Source organism: Colobus angolensis, unplaced genomic scaffold (genome assembly GCF_000951035.1).
Source record: "Colobus angolensis palliatus isolate OR3802 unplaced genomic scaffold, Cang.pa_1.0 Scaffold26, whole genome shotgun sequence".
Lineage (NCBI taxonomy): Eukaryota > Metazoa > Chordata > Mammalia > Primates > Cercopithecidae > Colobus > Colobus angolensis.
In genome coordinates this window covers 16,252,234-16,276,070 of record NW_012115821.1, presented here as the reverse complement: position 1 = coordinate 16,276,070, position 23,837 = coordinate 16,252,234, and the positions used below count along the sequence as shown (strand labels likewise).

Below are 23,837 nucleotides of genomic sequence, written 5' to 3'. Positions count from 1 at the left end.
AACTGGTTATACCCTTTGACCCAGCAATCCAAATGTTCAAAGATATTCCCACTGCAATACTATCTATACCAGTGAAAAATTTTAGAAATAGCTGCAATGACCAAAAGTAGAAGTGTGGCAGGGGAAATCATGACACACAGTGTGATTAAGAATAAAATTAGGAGCTAGGCATGGTGGCTCACACCTGTAATCCCAGCACTTTGGGAGGCCGAGGCAGGCGGATCACCTGGGGTCAGAAGTTCGAGATTAGCCTGCCCAACATGGTGAAACCCCGTCTCTACTAAAAATACAAAAAATTATCTGGGCATGGTGGCGGGCACCTGTGATCCCAGCTACTCAGGAGGCTGATGCAGGAGAATCACTTGAACCCAGGAGTTTGTGGTGAGCTGAGATCATGCCACTGCCCTCCAGCCTGGGTGACTAGAGTGAAACTCCATCTCAAAAAAAAAAAAAAAAAAGAATAAAATTAGGAGGCTTATAACTACATGGGCATACTTTTAATGACATAAAGTTAAATTTAAAAACTCAAAACCCTAAATTTTAGCTATATTATAAATGCAACTATATTTAACATAATGTACATACAACATAACAAAGTCCCAAAGGAACATGGAAACAATTTTTTAAATTCTGTCATAATGTTAAAATTATAATGGATTTAAGCTTTGATATTATTAGAGCATATTAACAATACATTACAAGGGGAACTATTAATTATTTTCGGAAAATGGCCTGTAGGCAGTATTGAGACAGGTAAATATTTTTCAAAAATTTCCCCAGAATGGTATGATACATCAATACTGGCTTATTTGATTCTACATATCTAAATGGATAATCAAAGACTAATCTAGAATGAAAGCTAGAAGAAAAAGGCTTTAACTCCATCTCATGTCTGCCAAGGTCACCTCTGGAGTCCAGAATACACATCTGCTCTTACTAGGGTCTCTACCTGTTCATGTGGAATAACCCTAGTTCTTTTGATTGTTGTCCTGATCACTGTCTCCCAGATGTTTTCAAGGGGGTGGGGGTAGGGCCACTGCAGGACACTGGCTCAAGGACACTAAGTCTCTCTCCAATTGAGGGCACATGACCTCTGCATTCCCATTACAGACACCAGAAAGTTATGTGTGAAGGAATGTGTCCTGGTGCGCCCCTGAGGTTCTGTTCTATGAACTCGAATCCTGTGCTTCAGTCTCAGTGTCTGTAAGAGATTCACTTTCTATCAGCCAAGACCAATTCGTGGTTTAGACAAAAACAAGACAAGCAATCAGCTAAATAATGCACTCAATCTCTCTCTTCCTCTCTCTCAATCTCTCTCTCCCTCGATCTCTCTCTCACTCTCTCAGTTCTATCCCTCCCTCCCTCCCTCTCACCAGCTCCAAGAGTGCACCTTCTCCTGACTTTGGTGTTGATAATATCAAAAGTATCAAAGGGCAAAATCTGCCAAATAAGGGTAAATCAGAAAAACAGCAGCTGGTTCAGAAAGAGAACTGCGGCACTTTATGGAGCAGACCACTTTCAGCAGCACCCACACAAGACAAAGCTCAGTAAGTCAGCCATACTCATTATTAAACCATCTAAGCCAGGGAGAAAACGAAGATGATGGTCTGAAATTCATTCATAGGATTTCAATACAAAGCTGGTTTTACCTAACTTTACAACAGCCAGTTTCCACTGAACCATGTCACAGCTCCACAAGAAAAGCCAAATGGCTCATTATGTGAAAAGTTCCAATGACTGTTTTTTAATGTTTAGCAGCAGTTGCTTGGCTCGGCCACTGCAACAAATATTGCTGAACTGTTTAACTTACAAGAGACATTTAAAAGCAAAATAGCCCAAATTCTAAATATGTAATTCATAAAATAGCATATTTTCTTTAATTCATTTTCTCAAAGTTTACAATATCTGTACTAATTCTCTGTAACTAGATATGTTCTGGATACATTCTCAGAGAATCTGTGCAGAATAAAAATTTGAAACATCTTAAAACTAACTAAAAACATCTTTCTAGTATGCTGCAAGGCAAATGCTTTTTAGATGTTTTGCATTTTTAGGCTAAACAGTGCAGCTGCGATTGATAAAAAGCAATCAAGCTAATTTAAGTCAATCAACTCCAGGAGGTTCTCATCACTTGGATAAAAATGCTCTCTCACTCCTTAGAAAATAAATAAAGATTTAACAGAGTGACTGCATTTTCTTGACTCTGCTTTCTTGCCATTCCAAAGGCAGCATATAACCAAGAAGTCATGTCAAGCAATTTTTGTCACAAGTTTAAAGCATAATGCGAACTTTTAAGTCATGTTTAATTAAGTAATCCTGGGCCATGGCACATCAACAGAGAACAACAAACCTTGAGTGAAAGCAGACAGATAGACACACACACACACACACACACACACACACATCGGCACAGATACACAGGCACACACTTATGAAAGGTACAAAATTGTCATTAATCTATTCCTCTTCAGTCTTTAAGGAGAGTATCACATTAAAACAATTTAGTCCTGGCTGGTTGTCATTATTAAAAGGTGATCTTGGAATTTGAAAAACCACTATTTTAAAATTCCTAAGTTTAGGGGTAAACTGTAAAGCAGAGTTCATGCATTTCACTAAGTTCATACATATATTAGGCGAAAACCAGGAGGGATGGTTACAAAGTATTTTACTAAAAATAAATATAAAGATAATATATGTTGAAGATTTAGTGCCAAAGAGGGGAGGAGCCAGTCTAAATTTCTCATTTCCACTAGGAGGTCAACACCATGCTCCTCTGATGCCTGCCTGCAAATATGACTTACGTAAGCTCAAGCAGTAGCTGATAAAGGCCTATCATCAGACATATTAGCTACGTAGGCAGAAAAGATCCACCAAAACCATTTGGTCTATCAATAAATGATCCCCAACAGGCAATATAACATTGATAGAACATGCACAAAGCTCAGCTATTACAGCAGGAATTTCCTAGAAGGAAACAACAAGAAAGAAGAAAATATTAAGAAGAAAAATAAATAGCAGCAAGAACATATTATGTGTCGGGCACCAAGCTAGGTCTTTTCCATGTACTAATTTGTTCCTTTACACAGCCTTATGCCTATGTAGTATAATTCCCAGTTTTCTAAGGAAGTTCACACTAATATTCTTAAGCAAGGCTTGGCAAATTGTTTTTGGTAAAGGGTCAGGTAGTAAATATTTTTGACCTTGTGGGATATCAGTCTCTTTTGCAATGAATTAACTCTGCCATTGTAATGCAAAGAATCTATAGGCAATATGTTAAGAATGTGCATGGCTACGTTCCAATAAAACTTTATTTACAAAAGCAAGCAGCAACAGGATATGTCCTGCAGGCCATAGTTTGTTGACCTCTGCTTTAAACCATTGAGATTTTGAGGTTGTTACACAGCTTAACATAGATCACACTATCTGACATAATTACTACCACACTTGACAAAGGGAATCTTGTTAAAGTGTTGCAGAGAAGCAATGATACTTTTGTATTTCTCTATGAGAATATTTGTTAAAATGGGATCATGTGAAATTGACTTGGGTTCAGATTATTATTTAATCTAGCTAAGTCATATCTGTGTGATTTCCATCCACCAGGAAAAAAGCATTCACTGAACCTCTGGCTGGAAATGCTATGCCATCCCCTTCTTCCCTGGTTTACTCCAACTCATCTTTCAGATCACAGATTAAGCATCTCTTCCCAGGAAGCCCAGTCTAGAATCACCTTTTACTCTTGCAGAGTGCTTAAGTTCCTTTTCTCATTATAATTGTTTTACTGAGATTACTTAATATCTTTCTCTTCCAGAGATGGAAACAGGAACACTGGAGCCATCTCTGGTTTATTCACTGTGGCATCCCCAATGTGTAACCCAGTGTTTGACAGACATAGCTGGAACTCAATAAATATCTGTTGCACCATAAAGCGATTAAGATGAATCAGTAGTAGTCATCTTTCACTGGTAGTTCATAGTGCTGCAATGACCCATCCAAGGTAGTGAAATGACATGACAGAGCTATAATTCAACCCAGGTTTGTCTTGATATCCAAGCTTTGCTCTTGAATAGAATACCCCACTGCCTCCCAGGGATCTAGAGAAAACAATTGTGAGAAATAAAAGTACGAAAGAAAAGACCATCTTAGCAAAAAGGTAGAGAAGTATGGAGGGAGTTGAGTAATTGCCTTCAAAATGAGAACACTTAAAATTTTCTTTGGTTTACTAAGATGTTTCAAGTGAGGCCTAACAGATGTCTTTTGTTTGGACTGCACACTATTGCAAAATAATTTCTTAAATTAGTTGCCAGCATTGAAAAAAAAGAGAGAGAGAGAGATTCCACCCAAAAGTCTGGATTTCCTGCTTCTCTTAGAGTCAGAAGATCTGGCAACACTGGGCCTCTAGTTCCTAAGGGGAAGTACCAGCTTTCGATTGGGCCCCGGTTCTCCAGTTATGACAGTTCCCGTTCAGCCAGTTTCTCTGATTTATGAAACCCACTTGGACCCTGTCACATTGATGTAAAAACCCATGGATTATATGGAGATTCAGTGGAGGCAATTTTAAGGGAAGAGGGCTATGAGCTGAGTAGAATGGCAAGAGAGAGTGATTTCCTTTTGAAAAGACCTCCAAAGGAAAGAAGAAAGGAATGGAGGGAGGGAAGAGAGAGATTGTAGCATTGAGATTAGAAGCCAAAATGAAACTATTCAGGAGGTGGGAGGTTTTCACCTCAGCTGTAATTTTGGAAGTGTCTAAATAAATAGGGGCAGTAAGAAAAGAGCAAAACTCTATAAAGCAGTTCCTGACACACGTAGTGCTGATGGAGGGAACGTCCACAGAGTGACTCTTGTTAGAATGATCTGATATAGTATCCTGTGATGCCGAGGGTTCAAATATCTGAAAAGAGTTACCCATGTGCAAAAATCTTGGTAACTATTTCATTCAGACTTTCCACAGCTAAGAGCTTTGATTAAGAGCAGGGATCAGCAAACTCTGTTCTATAGAGAGGTCCATCATTTTGCTTGCCAGGCCCTCTGATAACTGAACTTCAGGCCCATTTTAGAGTTAATGTTGGCTGGCCAGTGAATTTAATAGTCAAAATAAGGAAGAAAGATTGCTTCAGTTCCTGGAGGTAAAAGTACTGATAAATCTGAAAAGGAAAACAAAATGACCCCAGAATCATGCAGCTGAAAGAGCAGTAAAGACAGGACAGTCCTAATTTGAAATCCTGCATGATTACTGTTTAGACCTCTGGCTTTGGAATATTTACTTTACCTCTAGGCCTCTATTTTCTCACCTGTAGAATGGGGATAGTTCCATCTATTCTGCAAGACTGATATAAAAATTCACTAAGACAAAACTTGTAAAATCTGTAGCGCATACAAGTCACTCTTTCTTGGTCCATCCATCTTTCTGAAATAGGTGTAGAAAGGTTAACTATTTACATTAACTCATATTGTCTTTACTTTTGAAAGTATCAGCAAAATGTGTAATTGTAATACACTAAAAACAATTAGAACGCTCCTTGATTTTCAGCAAGTACAATGTCTTTCTCTAAAACAAAGATGTATTATTTCAAAAGTATACATGGCTTACTTGAACCTGTATACAGAAAGCACATCAATTATGAGTATTCTTATGACTTAAGTGATTTAAGTTTTTTATATTAATTTTCAACAACACAAATGCTCCAACTCTGAGAGATTAAAAGTCCAGGCATTCTGTGCAGTTAAATATTTTTTCTTCTTAAGAAAGAGTTTTTACATTTTAAGGCTGAACTTTGAAGATACTGTTTATCTTTTGCAATATTTAATTAAAACTCTTAAATTTAATTCGGAAAGTCTCATTAAACCTATGTCTTTAGAAGACTATTTTAGCAAAGTTTATACATATATATATATATATATTTTAAACTAGGTGTTAATATAAACATGGGCTTTTTCTTCAAGTTTTTCTTAAGGAAACTGCAATGTTTGAGGCTCACCGTGCCCAGGAGTTTCAATTCCTCCCTGCAGCAACAGAAAACAGGGCAAATTGCTGCCACATGTGCCTGACTTGCAATCCACACCAGCTCTATGGACTGCACCTACAGCTCAGCCCTACTCCAAGGCAGAGACACACTACTGCACAACTGGCAACTGACAAAGAACTTCACCAAGACTATTTTAGTTTTGCCAAAATGGATGAAAGGTCACATAGTAACATAGTCTGGTTCTTAAAAATAAGTTTGTAATGGCAGAAACACTGGAAACAACCTGTTTGTCTATAGGGGAATGATGAACTAAAGCACGGTGTGTGGAGTAAAGAGTAGCCGTTGACAGGGAGGCAGGACAGTATGCACAGATGTAGAAGGACCTCTCAGGCACAGCAAGTGCAAAAGGTAAGTTATTATATTTCATATCCCATATGATTTCATTATGTTGGGAAGATCCTAACAATGTACATATACATCCCCATAGTTATATACAGCATGTAAATAATCTGAAGAATACACTCCCAAATGATAATGGCAGTGGCCCCTGGGGAAGGGGCACAATTTCAGTGTGTTTGGAAAGATGCAAGAGGAATTTATTCTACATTTAAAATTTTTTGTTCTACTTAAAAAAAATTTTTTTTTGACAAGACAAATGTAGTTTTGGGTTAGTTTATGATTTGAAAGTAAATCAAAGCCATCCGCAATTCCAAAGAAGTGTTCTCCACTACAAAGAAAGAAGTCTAGTTGTCTTATTTTGGCCCGTTCAGGTTGTGATAAGTAGAGACATATTCAAATTTCACTAGGTAAAGAGGGCTTATGAGAGCCACAGGTACCCAGAAAACTGTAGGCAATAGGACGGCCAGATCTTGGGGAGAATGATGACTCCTTTTTTAATTTACCAGAGCATCGAGTAGCACAGGAAAAATGCCTGAATGCACACGAGTCTTATAATGCAATCTCCTTTTGCCACTGCTTCTGCTGCTTTAGCAACACCCTCCTGTCTCTCCACTTCATGACTGCTGCTTGCTCCTGGATTCTGCTGTCTCGTGGCTTCTGCTAAGTCTCTTCTCTTCACACCTCTCTTAATTTCTCTGCTACTTTATGGGCTTTATGTCTTCATACCACAAGTTCAACCACCCCAAGGAAACACAAAGCATGTTTGATGAACTCATCTACCATTCAATACACATCTCTTATCTCATTTAATCTTGAAACAGCTGTTGCCCATTCACTTATTCCAACCTACAAACCCAGTAATTTGTCCTTGATTCCTCTCCTCTCAACCTCCTCCATATCCAGTTTCTTCCCACATCCTGACAACTATCTGCTATGGACTGAATGCTTATGCCACCCACCCCCAAAATTCATATGCTGAAATATTAACCTCCAAGGTGATGGTATTAGGAAGTGGGGCCTTTTAGAGGTAATTAGGTCATGAGAGTGGAGCCCTCATGACTGGGATTCATACTCTTGCAAAAGAGACCCTACAGAGCTAGCTAGTCTTTCCTCCATGTGAGGACACAGCAAGAAGGCGCCATCTATGAACCAGAAAACTGGTACTCCCCAGACATGGAGTCTGCTAGGACCTTGATCTTGGACTTCAAAACTGTGAGGAAAAAAAATATGTTACTTATAAGCCAGAAATTACCAGTTTATGGTAATTTTTTTTACAACAGCCTAAAGGGACTGCTTAGACACTATCCTTCCAAAACATATAAGAAAACCATCCTCTTATCTCCATTTCTACACCCATCACTGGATACAAACCACTGTCACTCCTCACCAGGATGTCTGCAATGGCCTCACAGCCTCTACTGTATAGGCCATTCCTCACACAGCAGTCAGAGTGGTCTTTTAGGAATGCAAATCAGACCATCACCCTTTTGCTTAAATACCTCCTGTGGCTCCCCATTGTACTGTGTCTCCTCTGTAGCCTGTCTTGACTTCCTCCCCAACAGGCACATTAATCACCAAGGTTTTTGTAGTTCTTTGTTTCTGTCCTTATTATTGAATTGACTCTCTAGTGTTATTTTTGGTTCTGGGTCTATACATAAGGACACCCTAAGGACAAGGGTATGTCGCCCAACTTACCCAGGGCTTTCTCAGCCAATTTGTATTACAGATAATTGTTAAAGTCCATCCTAACTATGGCAACTTTGCACATATGAAAGTTTTATAAAACAAGAAAGCCCATCAAAATCAGGAAGTACCAAACTCCTAGGATTGATTTAAGGATTATTTGACATTACAGATGGGTTTGGCACCTGTAAGTGTTTAATAAATGTGATATGCTACTATTATTTTATTCTTAATGATATAGAAGACTTCCTGTTGGCAAAATGTGTTAAATTGCATTAATGCCATTAGTGACTTCATTCTACTGATTTTTCCAATTACAAGCACCTAAGGGAAAAATACTTTAATTATGTCAGTCATCTGTATAAGGCATCAGTTTGCCAGTAAAAATAAGAACATAAGAAATATTCCTGACTTGAATTACAAATTTCAGCTTACAGAAGTATAACACCCAGGATAAGGGTGTACGTAACAATTTATCTCTAAAGGACTGGCACAAAGCACCATGAAGATGAAAATAAATGCAAAGCTCTATTCACTTTTTCATAGTGGTCAATCAACACAACATCTTTCTGGGTTCTGAAAAACTCCCAAACCTTGTAAAGATTCTTTGATATAAACCCACACCTACAGTAACTGAAAGGAAGGAATTGAGCAAAACCATACACTACAGAAGGAGAAAAAAAATGCAAGACAAGATGGCTCCATTCTCAAGAAACTGAGAGTCAATTTAGAGAACAATTCTGGAAACTCAGTGTTCAGTACTGTGCTAAGGCACAGCAGACAAAATGATATAGGCGACATCATCTAGAGATGATGAGCACCAACAGGTGTCTGCCAGGACCTAAAAATATGTGGAGAAATGGAGATGACAAATATGGCCAAAAACAAAGAAAAAAACTGGGAAATGAGCTCACCAGGAACTTGGCTATATAAATTCTATAACTGAAAAAAAGAAATATTTTCAAATCACTGTCTTATTCTCTGAAATCTTACATAAATTAGTGAGCATCCTTATCTTTTTTTTACAAATCTACAGTACATTAAGATATCTTGGTAATGATCTTCCTCTATTGTATTTCACCCAACATGTGGTTTTACTTTGAAATTCACTTTCTAGAGAAAATGAGCTTCCTTCTTCTAGACTGGAATTTAGATAAACTCAATTTACAAAACATACATTTTAACAAGTCCATATTGAATCTGCTTCAGCCTGGAGAAAGAATAAAAGAAAATAAAATTAACAAGGTCTTACTCCCTGTATTTCATTTTTCATATACCTTCTCTCTTTCTAAAATATGTAGGATAAATATTTAGGATTCCTTGAATCAGGCTTATGTTTTACTCATCAGAAACAACTAGACTGTAAGATTCATGGAAGACCCCCAGCAGGCAAAATAAGAGTTTTCTAAACTTGATTTAGAAACCTGAACTGAGAGTAAAATAGAAATTAGGTTCCCCAGTGACTGATACCAATGTGGGTAAAAGAGATGATGTCAAGCAAAAATAGTGTGGCCATCATCTGTGCCTGGCAGCCCAAGGCACTTCCAGGGAAGTTATCATGAATTGACCCTGACTAAATGGAGTGAGTCATCAGCAGGTCCCTGACATCAGCCAGCTGCAAAGTCTTACAGTGACTGGCTAGATTGAAAAAAGATTTCCAAAAGTTTCAACATAAAAAGCCCAACTGATTTCACTTCCCTATCAGATTTCCCTGGGTTTGCTTCTAGGTCTTTTATATCCAAATTACCCTCCATAAAAACAAAGACTTACAAAAACTACAAAAAGTTAAAATGACTCTTTCCTTCTGAAAGTGTACTTTAGCTGAGTCGATAAAAGGTCTGAAATAATCTTTATGGTTGCTATCATGTTTGGAATAATTTAGCAGCAACAACATCTGTATAAATGAGGACATAAAGTCCCGAGGTAGGTGGGAGACTTCTTGTGGCTTATCCATGTCAATGGGAATAAAATTCAAAGAGCCCATGCAGGCAACTAATTTACTTTTATTTCATTTTAGTGTTTTATTACGTAAATATCAAACATCGACAGAAGTTGAGAAAATAATATAATCAACTCCATGTACCCAATTCTCAACTTCAACAAGTATCCACTCAGAGCTACTCCTGTTTCATCTGACTGCACTCTCCCTCCCCATTCCCCTGATTATTTTAAATAAAATCCCAGATATTACATTATTTCATCTATAAATATTTTAGTATAATCTTTAAAGATAAGGATTCCTTACTTTTAAAAATTCCATCATCAAACTTTAGAAAAAATTGACAAGGTTCTTTTTTTAAAATGGCAACAAAAATTTTAAAACAGAGTCATTTGTCCTACTAGAATTTCCTATGATGGGGAGCTTGTTCATTATATGCAAATCAATAGATGTGATACATCACATTAACAGAATGAAGAGCATAAACCATGTGATCATTTAAATAGAAGCAGAAAAAGCATTTGAAGACGTTTAACATCCCTTCATGATAAAAACTCTCAACAAATTAGGCATAGAAGGAAAGGACTCCAACTAGTTTGATGACATGATCTTACATATGGAAAATCCTAAACACCTATAAATCCAACACTGTGAGAGGTTGAGGCATAAGGATCACCTGAGGCCAAAAATTTGAGATCAGCCAGGCCATAGAGCAAGACCTCATTTCTACAGAAATAAAAATAAATTAGTTGGGTGTGGTAGCGTGTAGTAGTCCCAGCTACTTGGGAGGCTGAGGCAGGAGGACTGCTTGAGGCCAGGAGTTCAAGGTTGCAGTGAGCTATGATGATAGTACTGCTCTCCAACCTGGGTGAGAGAGTGAGATCTTGTAAAAGAAAAATAAAAGGAAGGAAGGAAGGAAGAAAGAAAGGGAGGAAGGAAGAAAGGAAGGAAGGAATGAAGGAGGGAGGGAGGGAGGGAGGAAAGGGGAAGGGAGGCAGGGGAGGGGAGGGGAGGCCAAACACTACACTAAAAAACCCTCAGAACTAATCACCAAATTCAATAAGGCTGCAGGTTACAAAATCAATACACAAAAATCAGTAGCATTTATATATGCTAATGGAGAACTATGTAAAAAAGAAATCAAGAAAACAATCCCATTTACAATAGCTATACAAAATATATAAAATACCCAGGAATAAAAAATGAGGTAAAAGATTACCACAATGAAAACTATAAAACATTGCTGAAAGAAACTGAAGACGACACAAATAAACCAAAGGATATCCCATGTTCATGGATCGGAAGAATTACTATTTTAAAATGTCCATACTACCCAAAGCTAACTACAGACTCAAGGCAATCCCTATTAAAATATCAATGACATTCTTCACAAAAATTGAAAAATAATCCTAAAATTTGTATGGAACCACAACAGATCCCAAAAAGCCAAAGCAATCAAGCAAAAAGAACAAAGCTGGAGGCATCAGACCACTTGACTTCAAAGTATACTATAAAGCTATAGTAAACAAACCAGGCTGGCTGAGGTGGCTCACACCTGGAATCCCAGTACTGTGGGAGGCTGAGGCAGGCAGATCACTTGAGGTCAGGAGTTCAAAACCAACCTAGCCAACATGGCAAAACCCTGTCCCTACTAAAAATAATTAGCTGGGCATGGTGGCAGATGCCTGTAATCCCAGCTACTCAGGAGGCTGAAGCAGGAGAATTGCTTGATCCCAGGAGGCAGAGGTTGCTGTGAGCCAAGATCATGCCACTGTACTGTAGCCTGAATGACAGAGCAAGACTCTGTCTCAAAAACAAAAAAACCCAGCATAGTACTGGCATAAAAACAGATACATATTCCAGTGGAACAAAATAGAGAGTTCAGAAACAAATCCACACATTTGTAGCCAACTGATTTTCAACAATGGTACCAAGTATACACAATGGGGAAAGGACGGTCTCTTCAACAAATGGTACTGGGAAAACTGGATATCTACATATAGAAGAAATAAATTAGATCATCTCTCTCACCATACACAAAAGTAAACTCAAAATGGTCTAAAGACTAAAATGTAAAATCCAAAACTATGAAGCTACTAGAAGAAAACATTAGGGAAAATATTTCACGACTCTGGCCTGGGCAGGATTTTTGTTTAGATAAGACCCCAAAATTACAGTAAACAAAAGCAAAAATAGACAAGTGGGGTTATATCAAAACAAACAAAAAACAACAATCAACAGACTGAAGAGTCAACCTACAGAAGAGGAGAAAATATTTGAAAACTATACATCTGACAAGGGGTTAATATCCAAAATATATAAAAAACTTAACTCAATAGTAAAAACACAAATAACCCAATTTAAAAATGAACAAAAGACCTGAACAGACATTTCTCAAAAAGAAAATATTAAAATGGCCAGCATGTATGTGAAAAAATGCTCAACATCACTAATCATCTGGGAAATGCAAATCAAAACCACAATGAGATATTACATCACCCCAGTTAGAATCACCATGATCAAAAAGGCAAAAGATAATAAGCTTTGGTAAAGACATGGAAAAAAAAAAAGGAGCCCTTAAATACTACTGGTGGGATTATAAATTAGTATATCAGGCTGAGTGGGGTGGTTCATGCCTATAATCCCAGCAGTTTGGGAGGCCAAGGCAGGCCAACTGATTGAGCCCAGGAGTTCGAGATCAACCTGGGCGACATGGTGAAACCCCATCTCTTAAAAAAAATACACATATAAATTAGCCAGGGCCAGGCACAGGTGGCTCACACCTGTAATTCCAGCCTTTTGGGAGGCCAACGCGGGCAGATCACGAGGTCAGGAGTTCAAGACCAGCCTGACCAAAATAGTGAAATCCCATGTCTACTAAAAATACAAAAATTAGCTGGGTGTGGTGGTGCACGCCTGTAATCCCAGCTACTCAGGAGACTGAGGCAGGAGAATCGCCTGAACCCAGGAGGTGGATGTTGCAGTGAGTTGAGATCGTGCCACTGCACTCCAGTCTGGGCAACAGAGTGAGACTCTATCTCACACACACACACACAAAAGGCCAGGCATGGTGGCACACACCTGTAATCCCAGCACTTTGAGAGTCCGAGGTAGGTGAATCACAAGGTCAGGAGATCAAGACCATCCTGGCCAACATGGTGAAACCCTGTCTCTACTAAAAATACAAAAAAAATTAGCTGGGCGTGGTAGCACGTGCCTGTAGTCCCAGCTACTCGGGAGGCTGAGGCAGCAGAATTGCTTGAACCAAGGAGGCGGAGGTTGCAGTGAGCTGAGATTGCCTGAACTCCAGCGAGACTCTGTCTCAAAAAAATAAATAAATAAATAAATTTTTAAATTAAAAAAAAAAGATTTCTAAGTGAATAGTGCTCCAAGCATCAAAACAAGTTATTCTATTCATTAGGCACTTCCATGCACTTACCCTGTTTATATGCTCAAGGTCTTTGTAGGGCTTATTTTACACTCCACTAAACTAAATCTTCTATGAATCAATCCTACTGGAAACTCAAGGACAAAACAAACTACAAACAATTCTTAAGCTTATTTTCAATAATCATATTATGTGTAATAATGTTGGTATTTATTTCTTGTTTATATCTGTGTCTCCAGCACCTAGGACCATGTGGGCAATTTAAAACCAACACACTGGAGATCCAGTAAAAAGCTTATCAAAATGATCACCTAATACACTTGCACACCTAATTTCCACATCTAAGTTCTCTGTGTCTTTCTCACACACACACACACATACACAGGGCAAAATGCAAATGTGGGTTAAGTTTTTCCAAATTAAGTGTTTAAAATTGATATGTGTCTTTACCCAAATGTACTTTTTGAATTTGGATGAGAATGAGGTTGAAAAGTTGGCAAATCCTCATGCCACTCCCTCAGTGACAACTAGGTCTCTGTCCATCCCCAGCAGTTCTGTGTCCCCTCCTGATCATTCCTTTCCCTCCTTCTGGTACTACTCTCAGAAGAGCTGTCAAAGACGGTCATCGCTATAGAAAGAGCTGACCCTTCTGGCCCTGGCATTGATGGGACTGGGCAGAGGAGTCACACTCAGTAAATGAGGAGTTGGATCTTCTCTTTTCTTTCACAGTTGGCCAGATCTTAATGACCAAAAACAGAATCTGTCCCGTTTCAAATCAGCAATTGCCAAGTAGCATTGTAGGAGCCAGACGTTGTTCTGTTATAGTCATAAGGATTTAAGAAATCATCTACATTTGAAAATTTTTAAAAATGCAATAAAATAAATTTCACAGACTTCAAGGTAGAAATGCTTGCAATAATGCCAAACTCCTAAAGTTAAAAATGGTCCTTAACTATACAACGTATTACCTCAAGTTGTACTCCTCTCTTTTTCTTAATAAGACAAAAGGAGGAAAGTATGTGTCTGCATGGAATAAATATCTGTATTTAATTTAAGAAAGATAAAAGTTCCTATGAAAATGGGTGAAAAATCCTTGCAGAAGCCCTGCTATTTAACTTCACTCTTGACATTTTGGTTTGCTGTGTAAATATACATAAAGAAACCCAACTACAGCAAATGTTAGCCCTTTTCCAGGAGAATGGAGGGAAGTGTGACAAACGTGGATCCAGTGTCAGGAAAGCATAATCACAGTGTAAACTGGTGATTTCCAAACGGTGCCCCTCCAAAGAAAAAGAAGGGAATGGAAGTACTTACTAAATTCTGTTTTCCATAAAATTCATTTTTAAAAGAGTAAAGAATGTGAACTCGGGGGTCAGTAAGAGTTTTGTTGGATTTCCCTCCTCCTAAATTCTGTCATCTCCTTTTTAAAGTGGCCAGTCAGCTTCCCACAGACATGACAGAAATACATTCTTTTTTTTCCTGCAAACCATTTACCAGTAACACTTAGCAGAGGACATGTATTTTCTCACAGACGATTGGCTAATTGGATATTGTCGCTTCCAGTTGCAGCTTAATATATTATAGACAATGCCTTTTTCAAACAGAAGTATAACCAAACAAAAGCACTAATGATCTATTCATTTTCTTTCAAAGAAAATAAAGAACTCTGACTCGATACCTCTACACCCCAAAACAACAGACACAGATTATGAACAGATTTAATGTAGAAATTAAAATGATTCTGTTATCTTAATTACAAATTTGGTCACACAGGTCAAATAACATCCTAATGAGCTCAAAAAGAAGGGCCAAATTCTTTTGTTCCACTGGAAAAATAAGTTGCTCAAAATACACTGACAATGGGCTAAGGTTTGGAAAGTTTTTGATTAAAAAAGGATTTTTGTTGGAACACTTATAATGAGATTCGAGTTGCAGTAACAATATGAAATTGAAAGCAGAATTACATACAAAAAGAGTACTGTAAAATATCATTATTTTAGTACAATGGAAAATAAGGTGTTTGTGGTTTTACTCTATAAATTCTATGTTGTCTGCTCATATGTATTCCTTCTTGGCCTTCCTCTGAATAGCCATTCTGATTTCCAAGCCCTTCTGCACCAGTACTCATTTGTGGTGGGGGAACCCACACAAAAAAACATCTCCTAGGCTCTACTTTCTTCCTCCATTTTATTGGCTTTTCAGGACTAATTCATGTACACCCATCACATTGGTGTTCAGTTACCGGGCAGACAATGAATTTTCCTAATCCATTTAGTGTGCTGACAGAGCCATGTTCACAATTTATAGAATTTCCTTTTAGACATTTACGTATTTCACAGTTCATTAAGATTCAAACTGAACACCTGTGTTTATAAAGTCAAAAGCAATTTTATCCTAACAAGGTGTTAAATAAGGCGTTCTCTGAAAGCCTGAACAACAATAACAACAACAAAAGTACTAGACTCTTGACCTGTAGAACAAAATGATGCCTGTAGCTACCTGCACCATCCTTTAATAGCCCAGAAATGGCCACAGAACATCCATAAAAAGCTTTTATGACAAACTTGGGGTGCTCCCTTCCATCGCATTTCAATTTCTCCATCACAGGTCTTTCATGTTCTGCCTTAAGAAAGCGATAGTATGAGACCACTCTGCAAAGTTCACCCAGGTAGCTAAAATCTGCAAAAGAGCTAAAAAGCTTTAGAAGTCAAATGTGGTCCCTATAGACAATTCCTTCATTTGCTAGATACAGGGACATTTTCAGCATTCTAAGGCTCACAAAGCCTGACCTTGCCTCATTTGTATGTGACCCCAAAGTTTTCACATCATTAATAAAAAGAGAATCAAAACAAAGCCCACAGACATTAGGGGAGGGGAAAGTGTGTTGTTTGGCACTACCATCATCCATACTCTCAAAATGGAAAGGGAAAAAAATAAAATGCATATAGACGAGGTGGTGACCCCTATAACGACTATGGTTCTCAACATTTTTTTCCCTACTGGTAATAAACCATTTTGCAGACCTCCCAATTGTGGCCACCATGATAGTTACTGTTTTGCAGGTTTATGTCTTTTTCTTGCAGTTAGAAGTGTTATCAATAAAAATTTCAAATGAAGCCTTTCCCGTCAAATAAAAACATTTTAAAATGTGAAGCCAACAGCAGGATTAGGGAGGAAAAATACAAATGACACCAGGTCTTTGTTTTGTATATACATTTTTCTTTTACCAAGTCCCTTAACTGATTAATTTTAAAGACATTCCTTGCAAGTCTTGAAAGTGAGACAAATGCATCCTAAATGGCACTGGGGTACTTTAACAGTCTTAAAAGTTGATTGTGTTGTATGCTACTAATTTTTCTAAAAAGCATCTTAATTTTGAATGCAGTCACTATGAAGGGCATTAAACAAAAGGCTATCTCAGAAAGGACATTTAAATATTATCCTTTGAAGGCTGAACTGATTAAAAACGACTTTACTGCTTGCCAGTCAATTATGGCAAGGGGTGAAAAAAACTGATATTATTGTTTAAAAGTAAACTGGTTACTAAAGCATAGGAGGAGAGGGGTGAGGGGGGAAAAGGGAAAGGTTGGTTAACAGATACAAAATTACAGCTAGATAGCGGGAATAGATTCTAGTGTTCTGTTGCACTGTAAGGTGACCACAGTTAGCAATAATTTATTGTATATTTTCAAACAGCTAGAGAGGATTTTTAAGGTTCCCAACACAAAAAACATGATAAACGTTTGTGGTGACAGATATGTTAATCACCATGAATTGATCACTACACATTGTGGACATGTATCAAAATCACTGTACCCCATAAATATGTACAATTATTACATGTCAATTAACAAAAAGGTAAAAGACCACTTCTTGTCAATCCCACCTTACATGCTATGGCAAATATTATTTCCAACCATTTAAAAAACTCTTTTGCTCTAAATGGGTCAGTCCCAATGAATAAGCAGTTCTTTTAAGTATCTGGAAGAGTTTGCAAAGCCGCGTGTGAATGCATACAGTCCCACAGTCCCTGGAGGCCACAAAGCATTCCCGACTCCTTGTCATGGTTACCTTTAATGCCCAAGAGTTGTAGCTTTACCGTGAACTGGGGGACAGAGGGCCCATCTCAGTGCAAATAAACTAAGAAACAAGGCAATGTAAAACGTGTTCTTTTCTCCATGTAACAACATTTTCATTGTCAAAAGTTTAGTTTTTATGATTCATCTTGCAAACTGACAGCCCAAGTCTGCTGTCTCGTTTATGTTATCACACTGAGTCATCTGTGACTCAGAGATGGAAAAATGCTGCCACAGGCTCAGAAAACACCTCCTCCTCCACCAGCACCTTATACAACCTCCCTGAAGAAATTACCATTGCTGCTTCTGTTAAAAATGCATTTAACTCGGGAGGCTGAGGCAGGAGAATGGTGTGAACCCAGGAGGCGGAGCTTGCAGTGAGCCGAGATAGCGCCACTGCACTCCAGTCTGGGCGACAGAATGAGACTCCGTCTCAAAAAAAAAATGCATTTAATTTTTTTATTGTAAATGTATGACATGTGCATCATAGAAAATTTAAAGATCACCTGGGTATCCAACAATCAAAGAGAACAGAGTCATATACAGCCGTCCATTCTTTTACTTGTTTTTACATAGTGTGCATGCATATATGAATATATGTGTATGTATGTGTATGTTTGTGTATATATAAATGTCTTTAAATATCTTTAAGGAAATAAAAACTAAATATTATACAATAAACTTTTCTTAATATGCTAGGATTCTAAACTTCCTGAAAAACAATATCCTCCCTATAGTTTGGGCAACAATCTTCATTATTATGGCCATAGTGTCACTATTATTATAGCCATAATGTTACCATGAGGATTTAAGTCTCAGAGTTATTCATTCTTATCCCCCTTCTTAGCCATATCAGGGTTGTGCCTAGAAAGCATTCTTGAAAATCCCAGTGAACTCACCTGTCAAGACAGAATTATAAAACTTGCCACAAACTTTGCCTTTATGATTAAATGAGACCAGGCACGGTGGCTCACGCCTATAATCCCAGCATTTTGGGAAGCTGAGGTGGGCAGATTGCTTCAACCCAGGAGTTGAAAACCAGCTTGGCCAACATGGCAAAACCCTGTCTCTACTAAAATACAAAAATTAGCTGGGTATGGTGTTGTGTGCTTATAATCCCAGTTAGTTGGAAGGCTGAGGCAGGAGAATTGTTTGAACCCAAGAGAAGGAGGTTGCAGTGAGCCAAGATCATGCCACTGCACTCCAGCCTGAGCGACAAAGCAAGACCCCGTTGCAAAAAAATAAATAAATAAAACAAAGATTAAAAGAGACAAGTCATCTTCCTGACATGAAGAAAGCCCTGAGTCCACTGGGACTCTCATGGAAATCACCAGATTCCTGGTTAAAGGCATTTGGAGCTTGGGAACCCAGGCATTGTCATTTACCATTTATGACTCTGAGCAAGTTATACATCCTCTGAGCTTCTATTTCATCATCTTAAAAATAGGGGCAACAATACCAACTTCACAAGTGGTGAGTCAGTTTTAAAATATCACGTGGAAAACACTCGGCTGCATCTCCTGGAACTCAGCATAGCAGCCATAAGACACTGAGTAATAAAATTACATTTAAAAGGCTAAGACTATCAGCTCTTGAAATTATGGGTCTCCACCTTGTCCAGCATCATGCACAGCATAGATGCCCAGTATTATCAATATTATCAAATATTATCAAATGACACCTCACTGATTTAGACACATTGTGGGAAGGGTCTGCATGACATACCACCAACTAAAGCATTTCCAAGTCTATGCAGGAACTCCTAAAATAATGAAGCTAGTGGAACGCCTGCAACTCCATAAATATCATCTCCTTTCTCAAGGAGGAGAACCAAGTTGCTTGAGAGTGACCTCACAGAGGATCAGCTTTAATCAAAAGATAGTCTTAATATTATTAGGGTAACCACCTTAACAATATTAGCCTTCAATTATAAGAGATACAAATAAACACTTTGAACAGTTGCATATTTTAGTCTTCAAAGGAGCGAAACATCTATTTCTTTGTGTCTTCTTTCCTTCCTTATCTGCTTTTAAACAACAAAAGAAAGATCAAGATTCTGTGTGGAATTATTAGTAACCAATGATAATGAAATCACTGGGAGTTTATGGTACCATAAATCAGTTCTCTAACATATATCCACGTGCCTAAAAGAATGTTTGCTCAGTGACAGCAGAAACCATATCTGGCACATAGTAAGCATTCAAAAAGTATGTGTTAAATGAAAAAATGCATGAAGCTCAGAGAGCAAAGATTATTAATGTGAAGTTCTTGGAAATGCTCTAGAGCATCTATAAACCACCTGAAATTATATACACTACTGCAAGTGAGTATTAGTATGTATGTGCCCATGCGGATGTTTTTCTTTTTTGGTGGGGGGGTTTAATTGCATGAGATTCTCATCTGTGTTGATTATATTTTTTTTTTATTATACTTTAAGTTCTAGGGTACATGTGGATAACGTGCAGGTTTGTTACATATGTATACTTGTGCCATGTTGGTGTGCTGCACCCATCAACTCGTCAGCACCCAGTTGATTATATTTTTTAGAAGTTATGAACCCTTGCTTCACAGCTGCCACGACGTTGCCCTTGTCTGCATAAACACAAAACCCCTGCACTCTTTGTTAATTAATGGGTTCTCAAGTGTTTACTCTTAGACAAGTACTATAGAATCCTTCTCTGGCTTATTTGGGACAGAAATTAGTATTATGTACCACTGTCATATAACCCATCTTGGAAAGCACATGCAAAAATGTTGCCTGGCAGTTTACAAATCACACTGAGTTGGAGAAAAGTATACTTGCCAGAAATTAGGAATAAATATATATCTCTCTCTCGCTCTTTTTTTTTTTTTTTGAGATGGAGTCTTGCTCTGTCAGCCAGGTTGGAGTACAGTTGCTTGATCTCAGCTCATGCCATTGCAACCTCCGCCTCCCAGGTTCAAGTGATTCTTGTGCCTCAGCCTCCCAAGTAGCTGGGACTACAGGCATGTACCACCACGTCCGGCTAATTTTTGTATTATTAGTAGAGATGGGGTTTCACTATGTTGGTCACGCTGGTCTCAAACTCCTGACCCTAAGTGATCTCCCTGCCTCAGCCTCTCAAAGTGCTGGGATTACAGGTGTGACCCACCACATCCGGCCAGAAATAAAAATCTTAATTTGGAGACAGAACAAAAGAGATGGTCACTTTCATAGTATCTTTATTTCTCCATATCATTCTAAGACATAAAAAAGTGACTCAATTGAAATATAAAAGTCCGAGGTCTATGTTGGTCACGCTGGTCTCAAACTCCTGACCCTAAGTGATCTCCCTGCCTCAGCCTCTCAAAGTGCTGGGACTACAGGTGTGACCCACCACATCCGGCCAGAAATAAAAATCTTAATTTGGAGACAGAACAAAAGAGATGGTCACTTTCATAGTATCTTTATTTCTCCATATCATTCTAAGACATAAAAAAGTGACTCAATTGAAATATAAAAGTCCGAGGTCTATAAATGCACATACCAAAAATTCAAAAGAGACCCACGAAGCTGATGACAGGAGTATTCAGGTGTGACCTGCGCAAACATCTCTGATAAACATAATATTAGTAATGATAATAATAACAGCAATGGTGATACTATAATTTATAGCTGTAACCCTTGACTATATCAAAGCACTTTTCACATATATGTATCAGGCTGATACAATGACTGCCATTTCATAGACTGTGACATGAAGGCTCAGAGAAGTTCAAGTCTTGTCCACGCCACACAGTTATTGAATAGGGAGGCTGAGGTATAGCCACACATCTCCCACTTCTAAATGCTGTGTTTTTTGTTTGACATTTTACCTTAGAACACAGAATAAATGTTAGGCCTTAATCCTTCCCAGTTTATGGATATGTTGTTAATTATTCACTGAAATCCAGAAAAATCAAGGTGCTAGAGAACTCCAATTCATTATTTTCTCTACTGCTGTGGAATTCATGTGTTGGTGGATGGGGTTAGTTGGTATGAAGGAAACATCAAGGGCAGTAGCAAAATAAGAAACTTGGCATTAGAGTTCTTTGAAGCTATTTTAAAAAGTAAAATGTTATGTTAAGAGCTATGTGGTGTATCTCTCTGTGTATGTAATTATTATTCTATTGATTTATTGCACACATGTCAGAGTGTCTGGGCATTTGTACAAGTTCAAACAAACCACACAGCCGCAAACCAAGACAACTTGCCTCCTACCCCTCACCCCACCCTTCATTCTACCAACTCCCAAATGCAAATTCCCTGGTAGCAAAACCTTCCTTACAGAGATGAACCGTTAAGCCATGATATCTGTCATTTATACTATGCTAAAAGAGCAGCCAAAGCCAGTTGATGGCACAGATATAGCAGGACTCTTCCCACTCTAAAGAGAGCCAGCACCCTTCTGTTTTGGTGAGAGCTTTCAGCAATGACTCAGGAATCAAATTGCAGGGAGCTATCTCATGTAACCTCCTTTGAGGATGAGCATCATATCTTTTTTTTTTTTTTTTAACCTTTTATTTTAGGTTCACGGGTACATGTGCGGGTTTGTTATATAGGTAAATTGTGTTTCACAGGTTTGGTGTGCAGATTATTTCACAAGAATTTAAACTCAGATATTTCATTGTAGGGCATAAGGAAATACAACATATCTCATCTTCTGAGTACTCACCCACTAACGCACCAAACAGTAGGCAGAAAGACTCTTATCTACCTCTGCTATCCCAAAGAGTGGGGAAATCACTTTAAAGTATTCTACCCTGCTGCCAAAAAATCTTCTGCTCATAATCCAACAATGAGAGCAATTTCAACCTAAATTGCTCCCCCAAGAGACAGACGTATTAGGTAAGTTTCTCCTCTGTTTCCATATACAAAGAGATCTTATAAGAAAAAAAAAAGGCAAAAGAAAATTCCTTAGCCATTTCCAGCTGATAAAATCAGTAATCTCATACTCCCAACTTCAAAGCAGAAGACTTAGAAAATCATCTCACTTTCTCTGCACATGGAGAATAATTTTTTTCTACTTCAAAGCACCATCTCTTTATTTGGTCATTTTAATTATTGAATGTGGGACGGAAGCTATCCACATAATGTCATCACTGTCTTGTTCATGAAATATGTATAGGTCTAATTTGGAATACATTAATTTGAGAGAAGTTAAAATACAGGGAGGGGAATGAGAAAGGAAAGAGGCCAAGGAATAAAGCCTCCATCAGTATAAGATAGTGAGAGGAAAAGCCTTTCTGACCTGGCTCCTCATTCGTTTACCCTGGAGAGGAACCATCAAGAAACCTGACTGCTGGTTTGGGCAAGCAGACTGCCTTGCTTCTCAAATTTTCTCCTACCCAACAACACACAGCAACACAATTACACTAATTTTATCAGTAATGCTGGTATTATTGACAAAACATGGGTACAAGCAGTTGCTTTTTGAATAATACAGTGAAGAAAAATAGTGCTCTAGAACAGCTGTCAGCAAACTATCTTTCTCCATTTAGGGTACCACAGCCAGACAGAAGACTAGTTGGGCATTCCAATGCCCACTCAATCCTCTTCCCACAAAATCACAATGCCAGAAATTGGCAAACTTTCTGTAAAAAGCCAGACAGTAAATATTTTCAGCTTTGTGGGCCATACAATATCTATTGCAACTACTCAACTCTGCTGTTGTAGCACAAAAACAGCCAAAGACAACATGTAGATGAATGGGTATGGCTGTGTTCCAATAATACTTTATTTACAAAAGCAGGCACAGGGCCAGATCTGGCCCACAAGCCATAGTTTTGGTTGACCCCCATTTGAGACAAGTACTAGATGGTAGAAATGTTCTCTAGCTGTGCTGTGTAATACAGTAGCCACTAGCCACATGTAACTGTTGTACTTGATACGCGGCTAATGTGACTACAGAACTACATTTTAAATTTCGCTAGATCTTAATTAATTTTAGTTTAAATAGCCACATGTGGCTACCATCTTAACACAACTCTAGATACTATTCACTGCTGCCTCCACAAAGGAGATAGAAGCCAACTTCCAATTTATAGCATAGATTATATGTTTGCCTTAAAAAATAAAATACCCATACCTTTGCATTCACAGTGGAACTATACACAACTGAAAATGGTATTTCTTAAATGTGAAATATCTACATCACTGAGGCCAAGGTGATTGTTTTGAATTGAAGTAATCAGGTAGCTGCCTATCAGTCAATGGTCAAAAGCATAGGGGCTGAGTCAGGTTCATGCTAAGACCTATCCAATCCAGAAAGTATTTTCTTCCTCCTCTAGACACTGTCCTGCACCTTGACTGAGAGCACAGACCTACTCAACAGTCCCATTAACTCCTAAGGCCAATCCAAACCTCCCCACAGATGCTAAAATACATA

At 38.2% G+C, this 23,837-nt stretch overlaps 1 protein-coding gene across 2 annotated transcripts in view; it reads right to left on the bottom strand.

The window, feature by feature from the left end:
- The window catches only part of ERC2 (ELKS/RAB6-interacting/CAST family member 2), a 987,567-nt gene that overhangs the window by 622,902 nt on the left and 340,828 nt on the right, over positions 1–23,837 (bottom strand). The gene's annotated exons all lie outside the window — the stretch shown is intronic.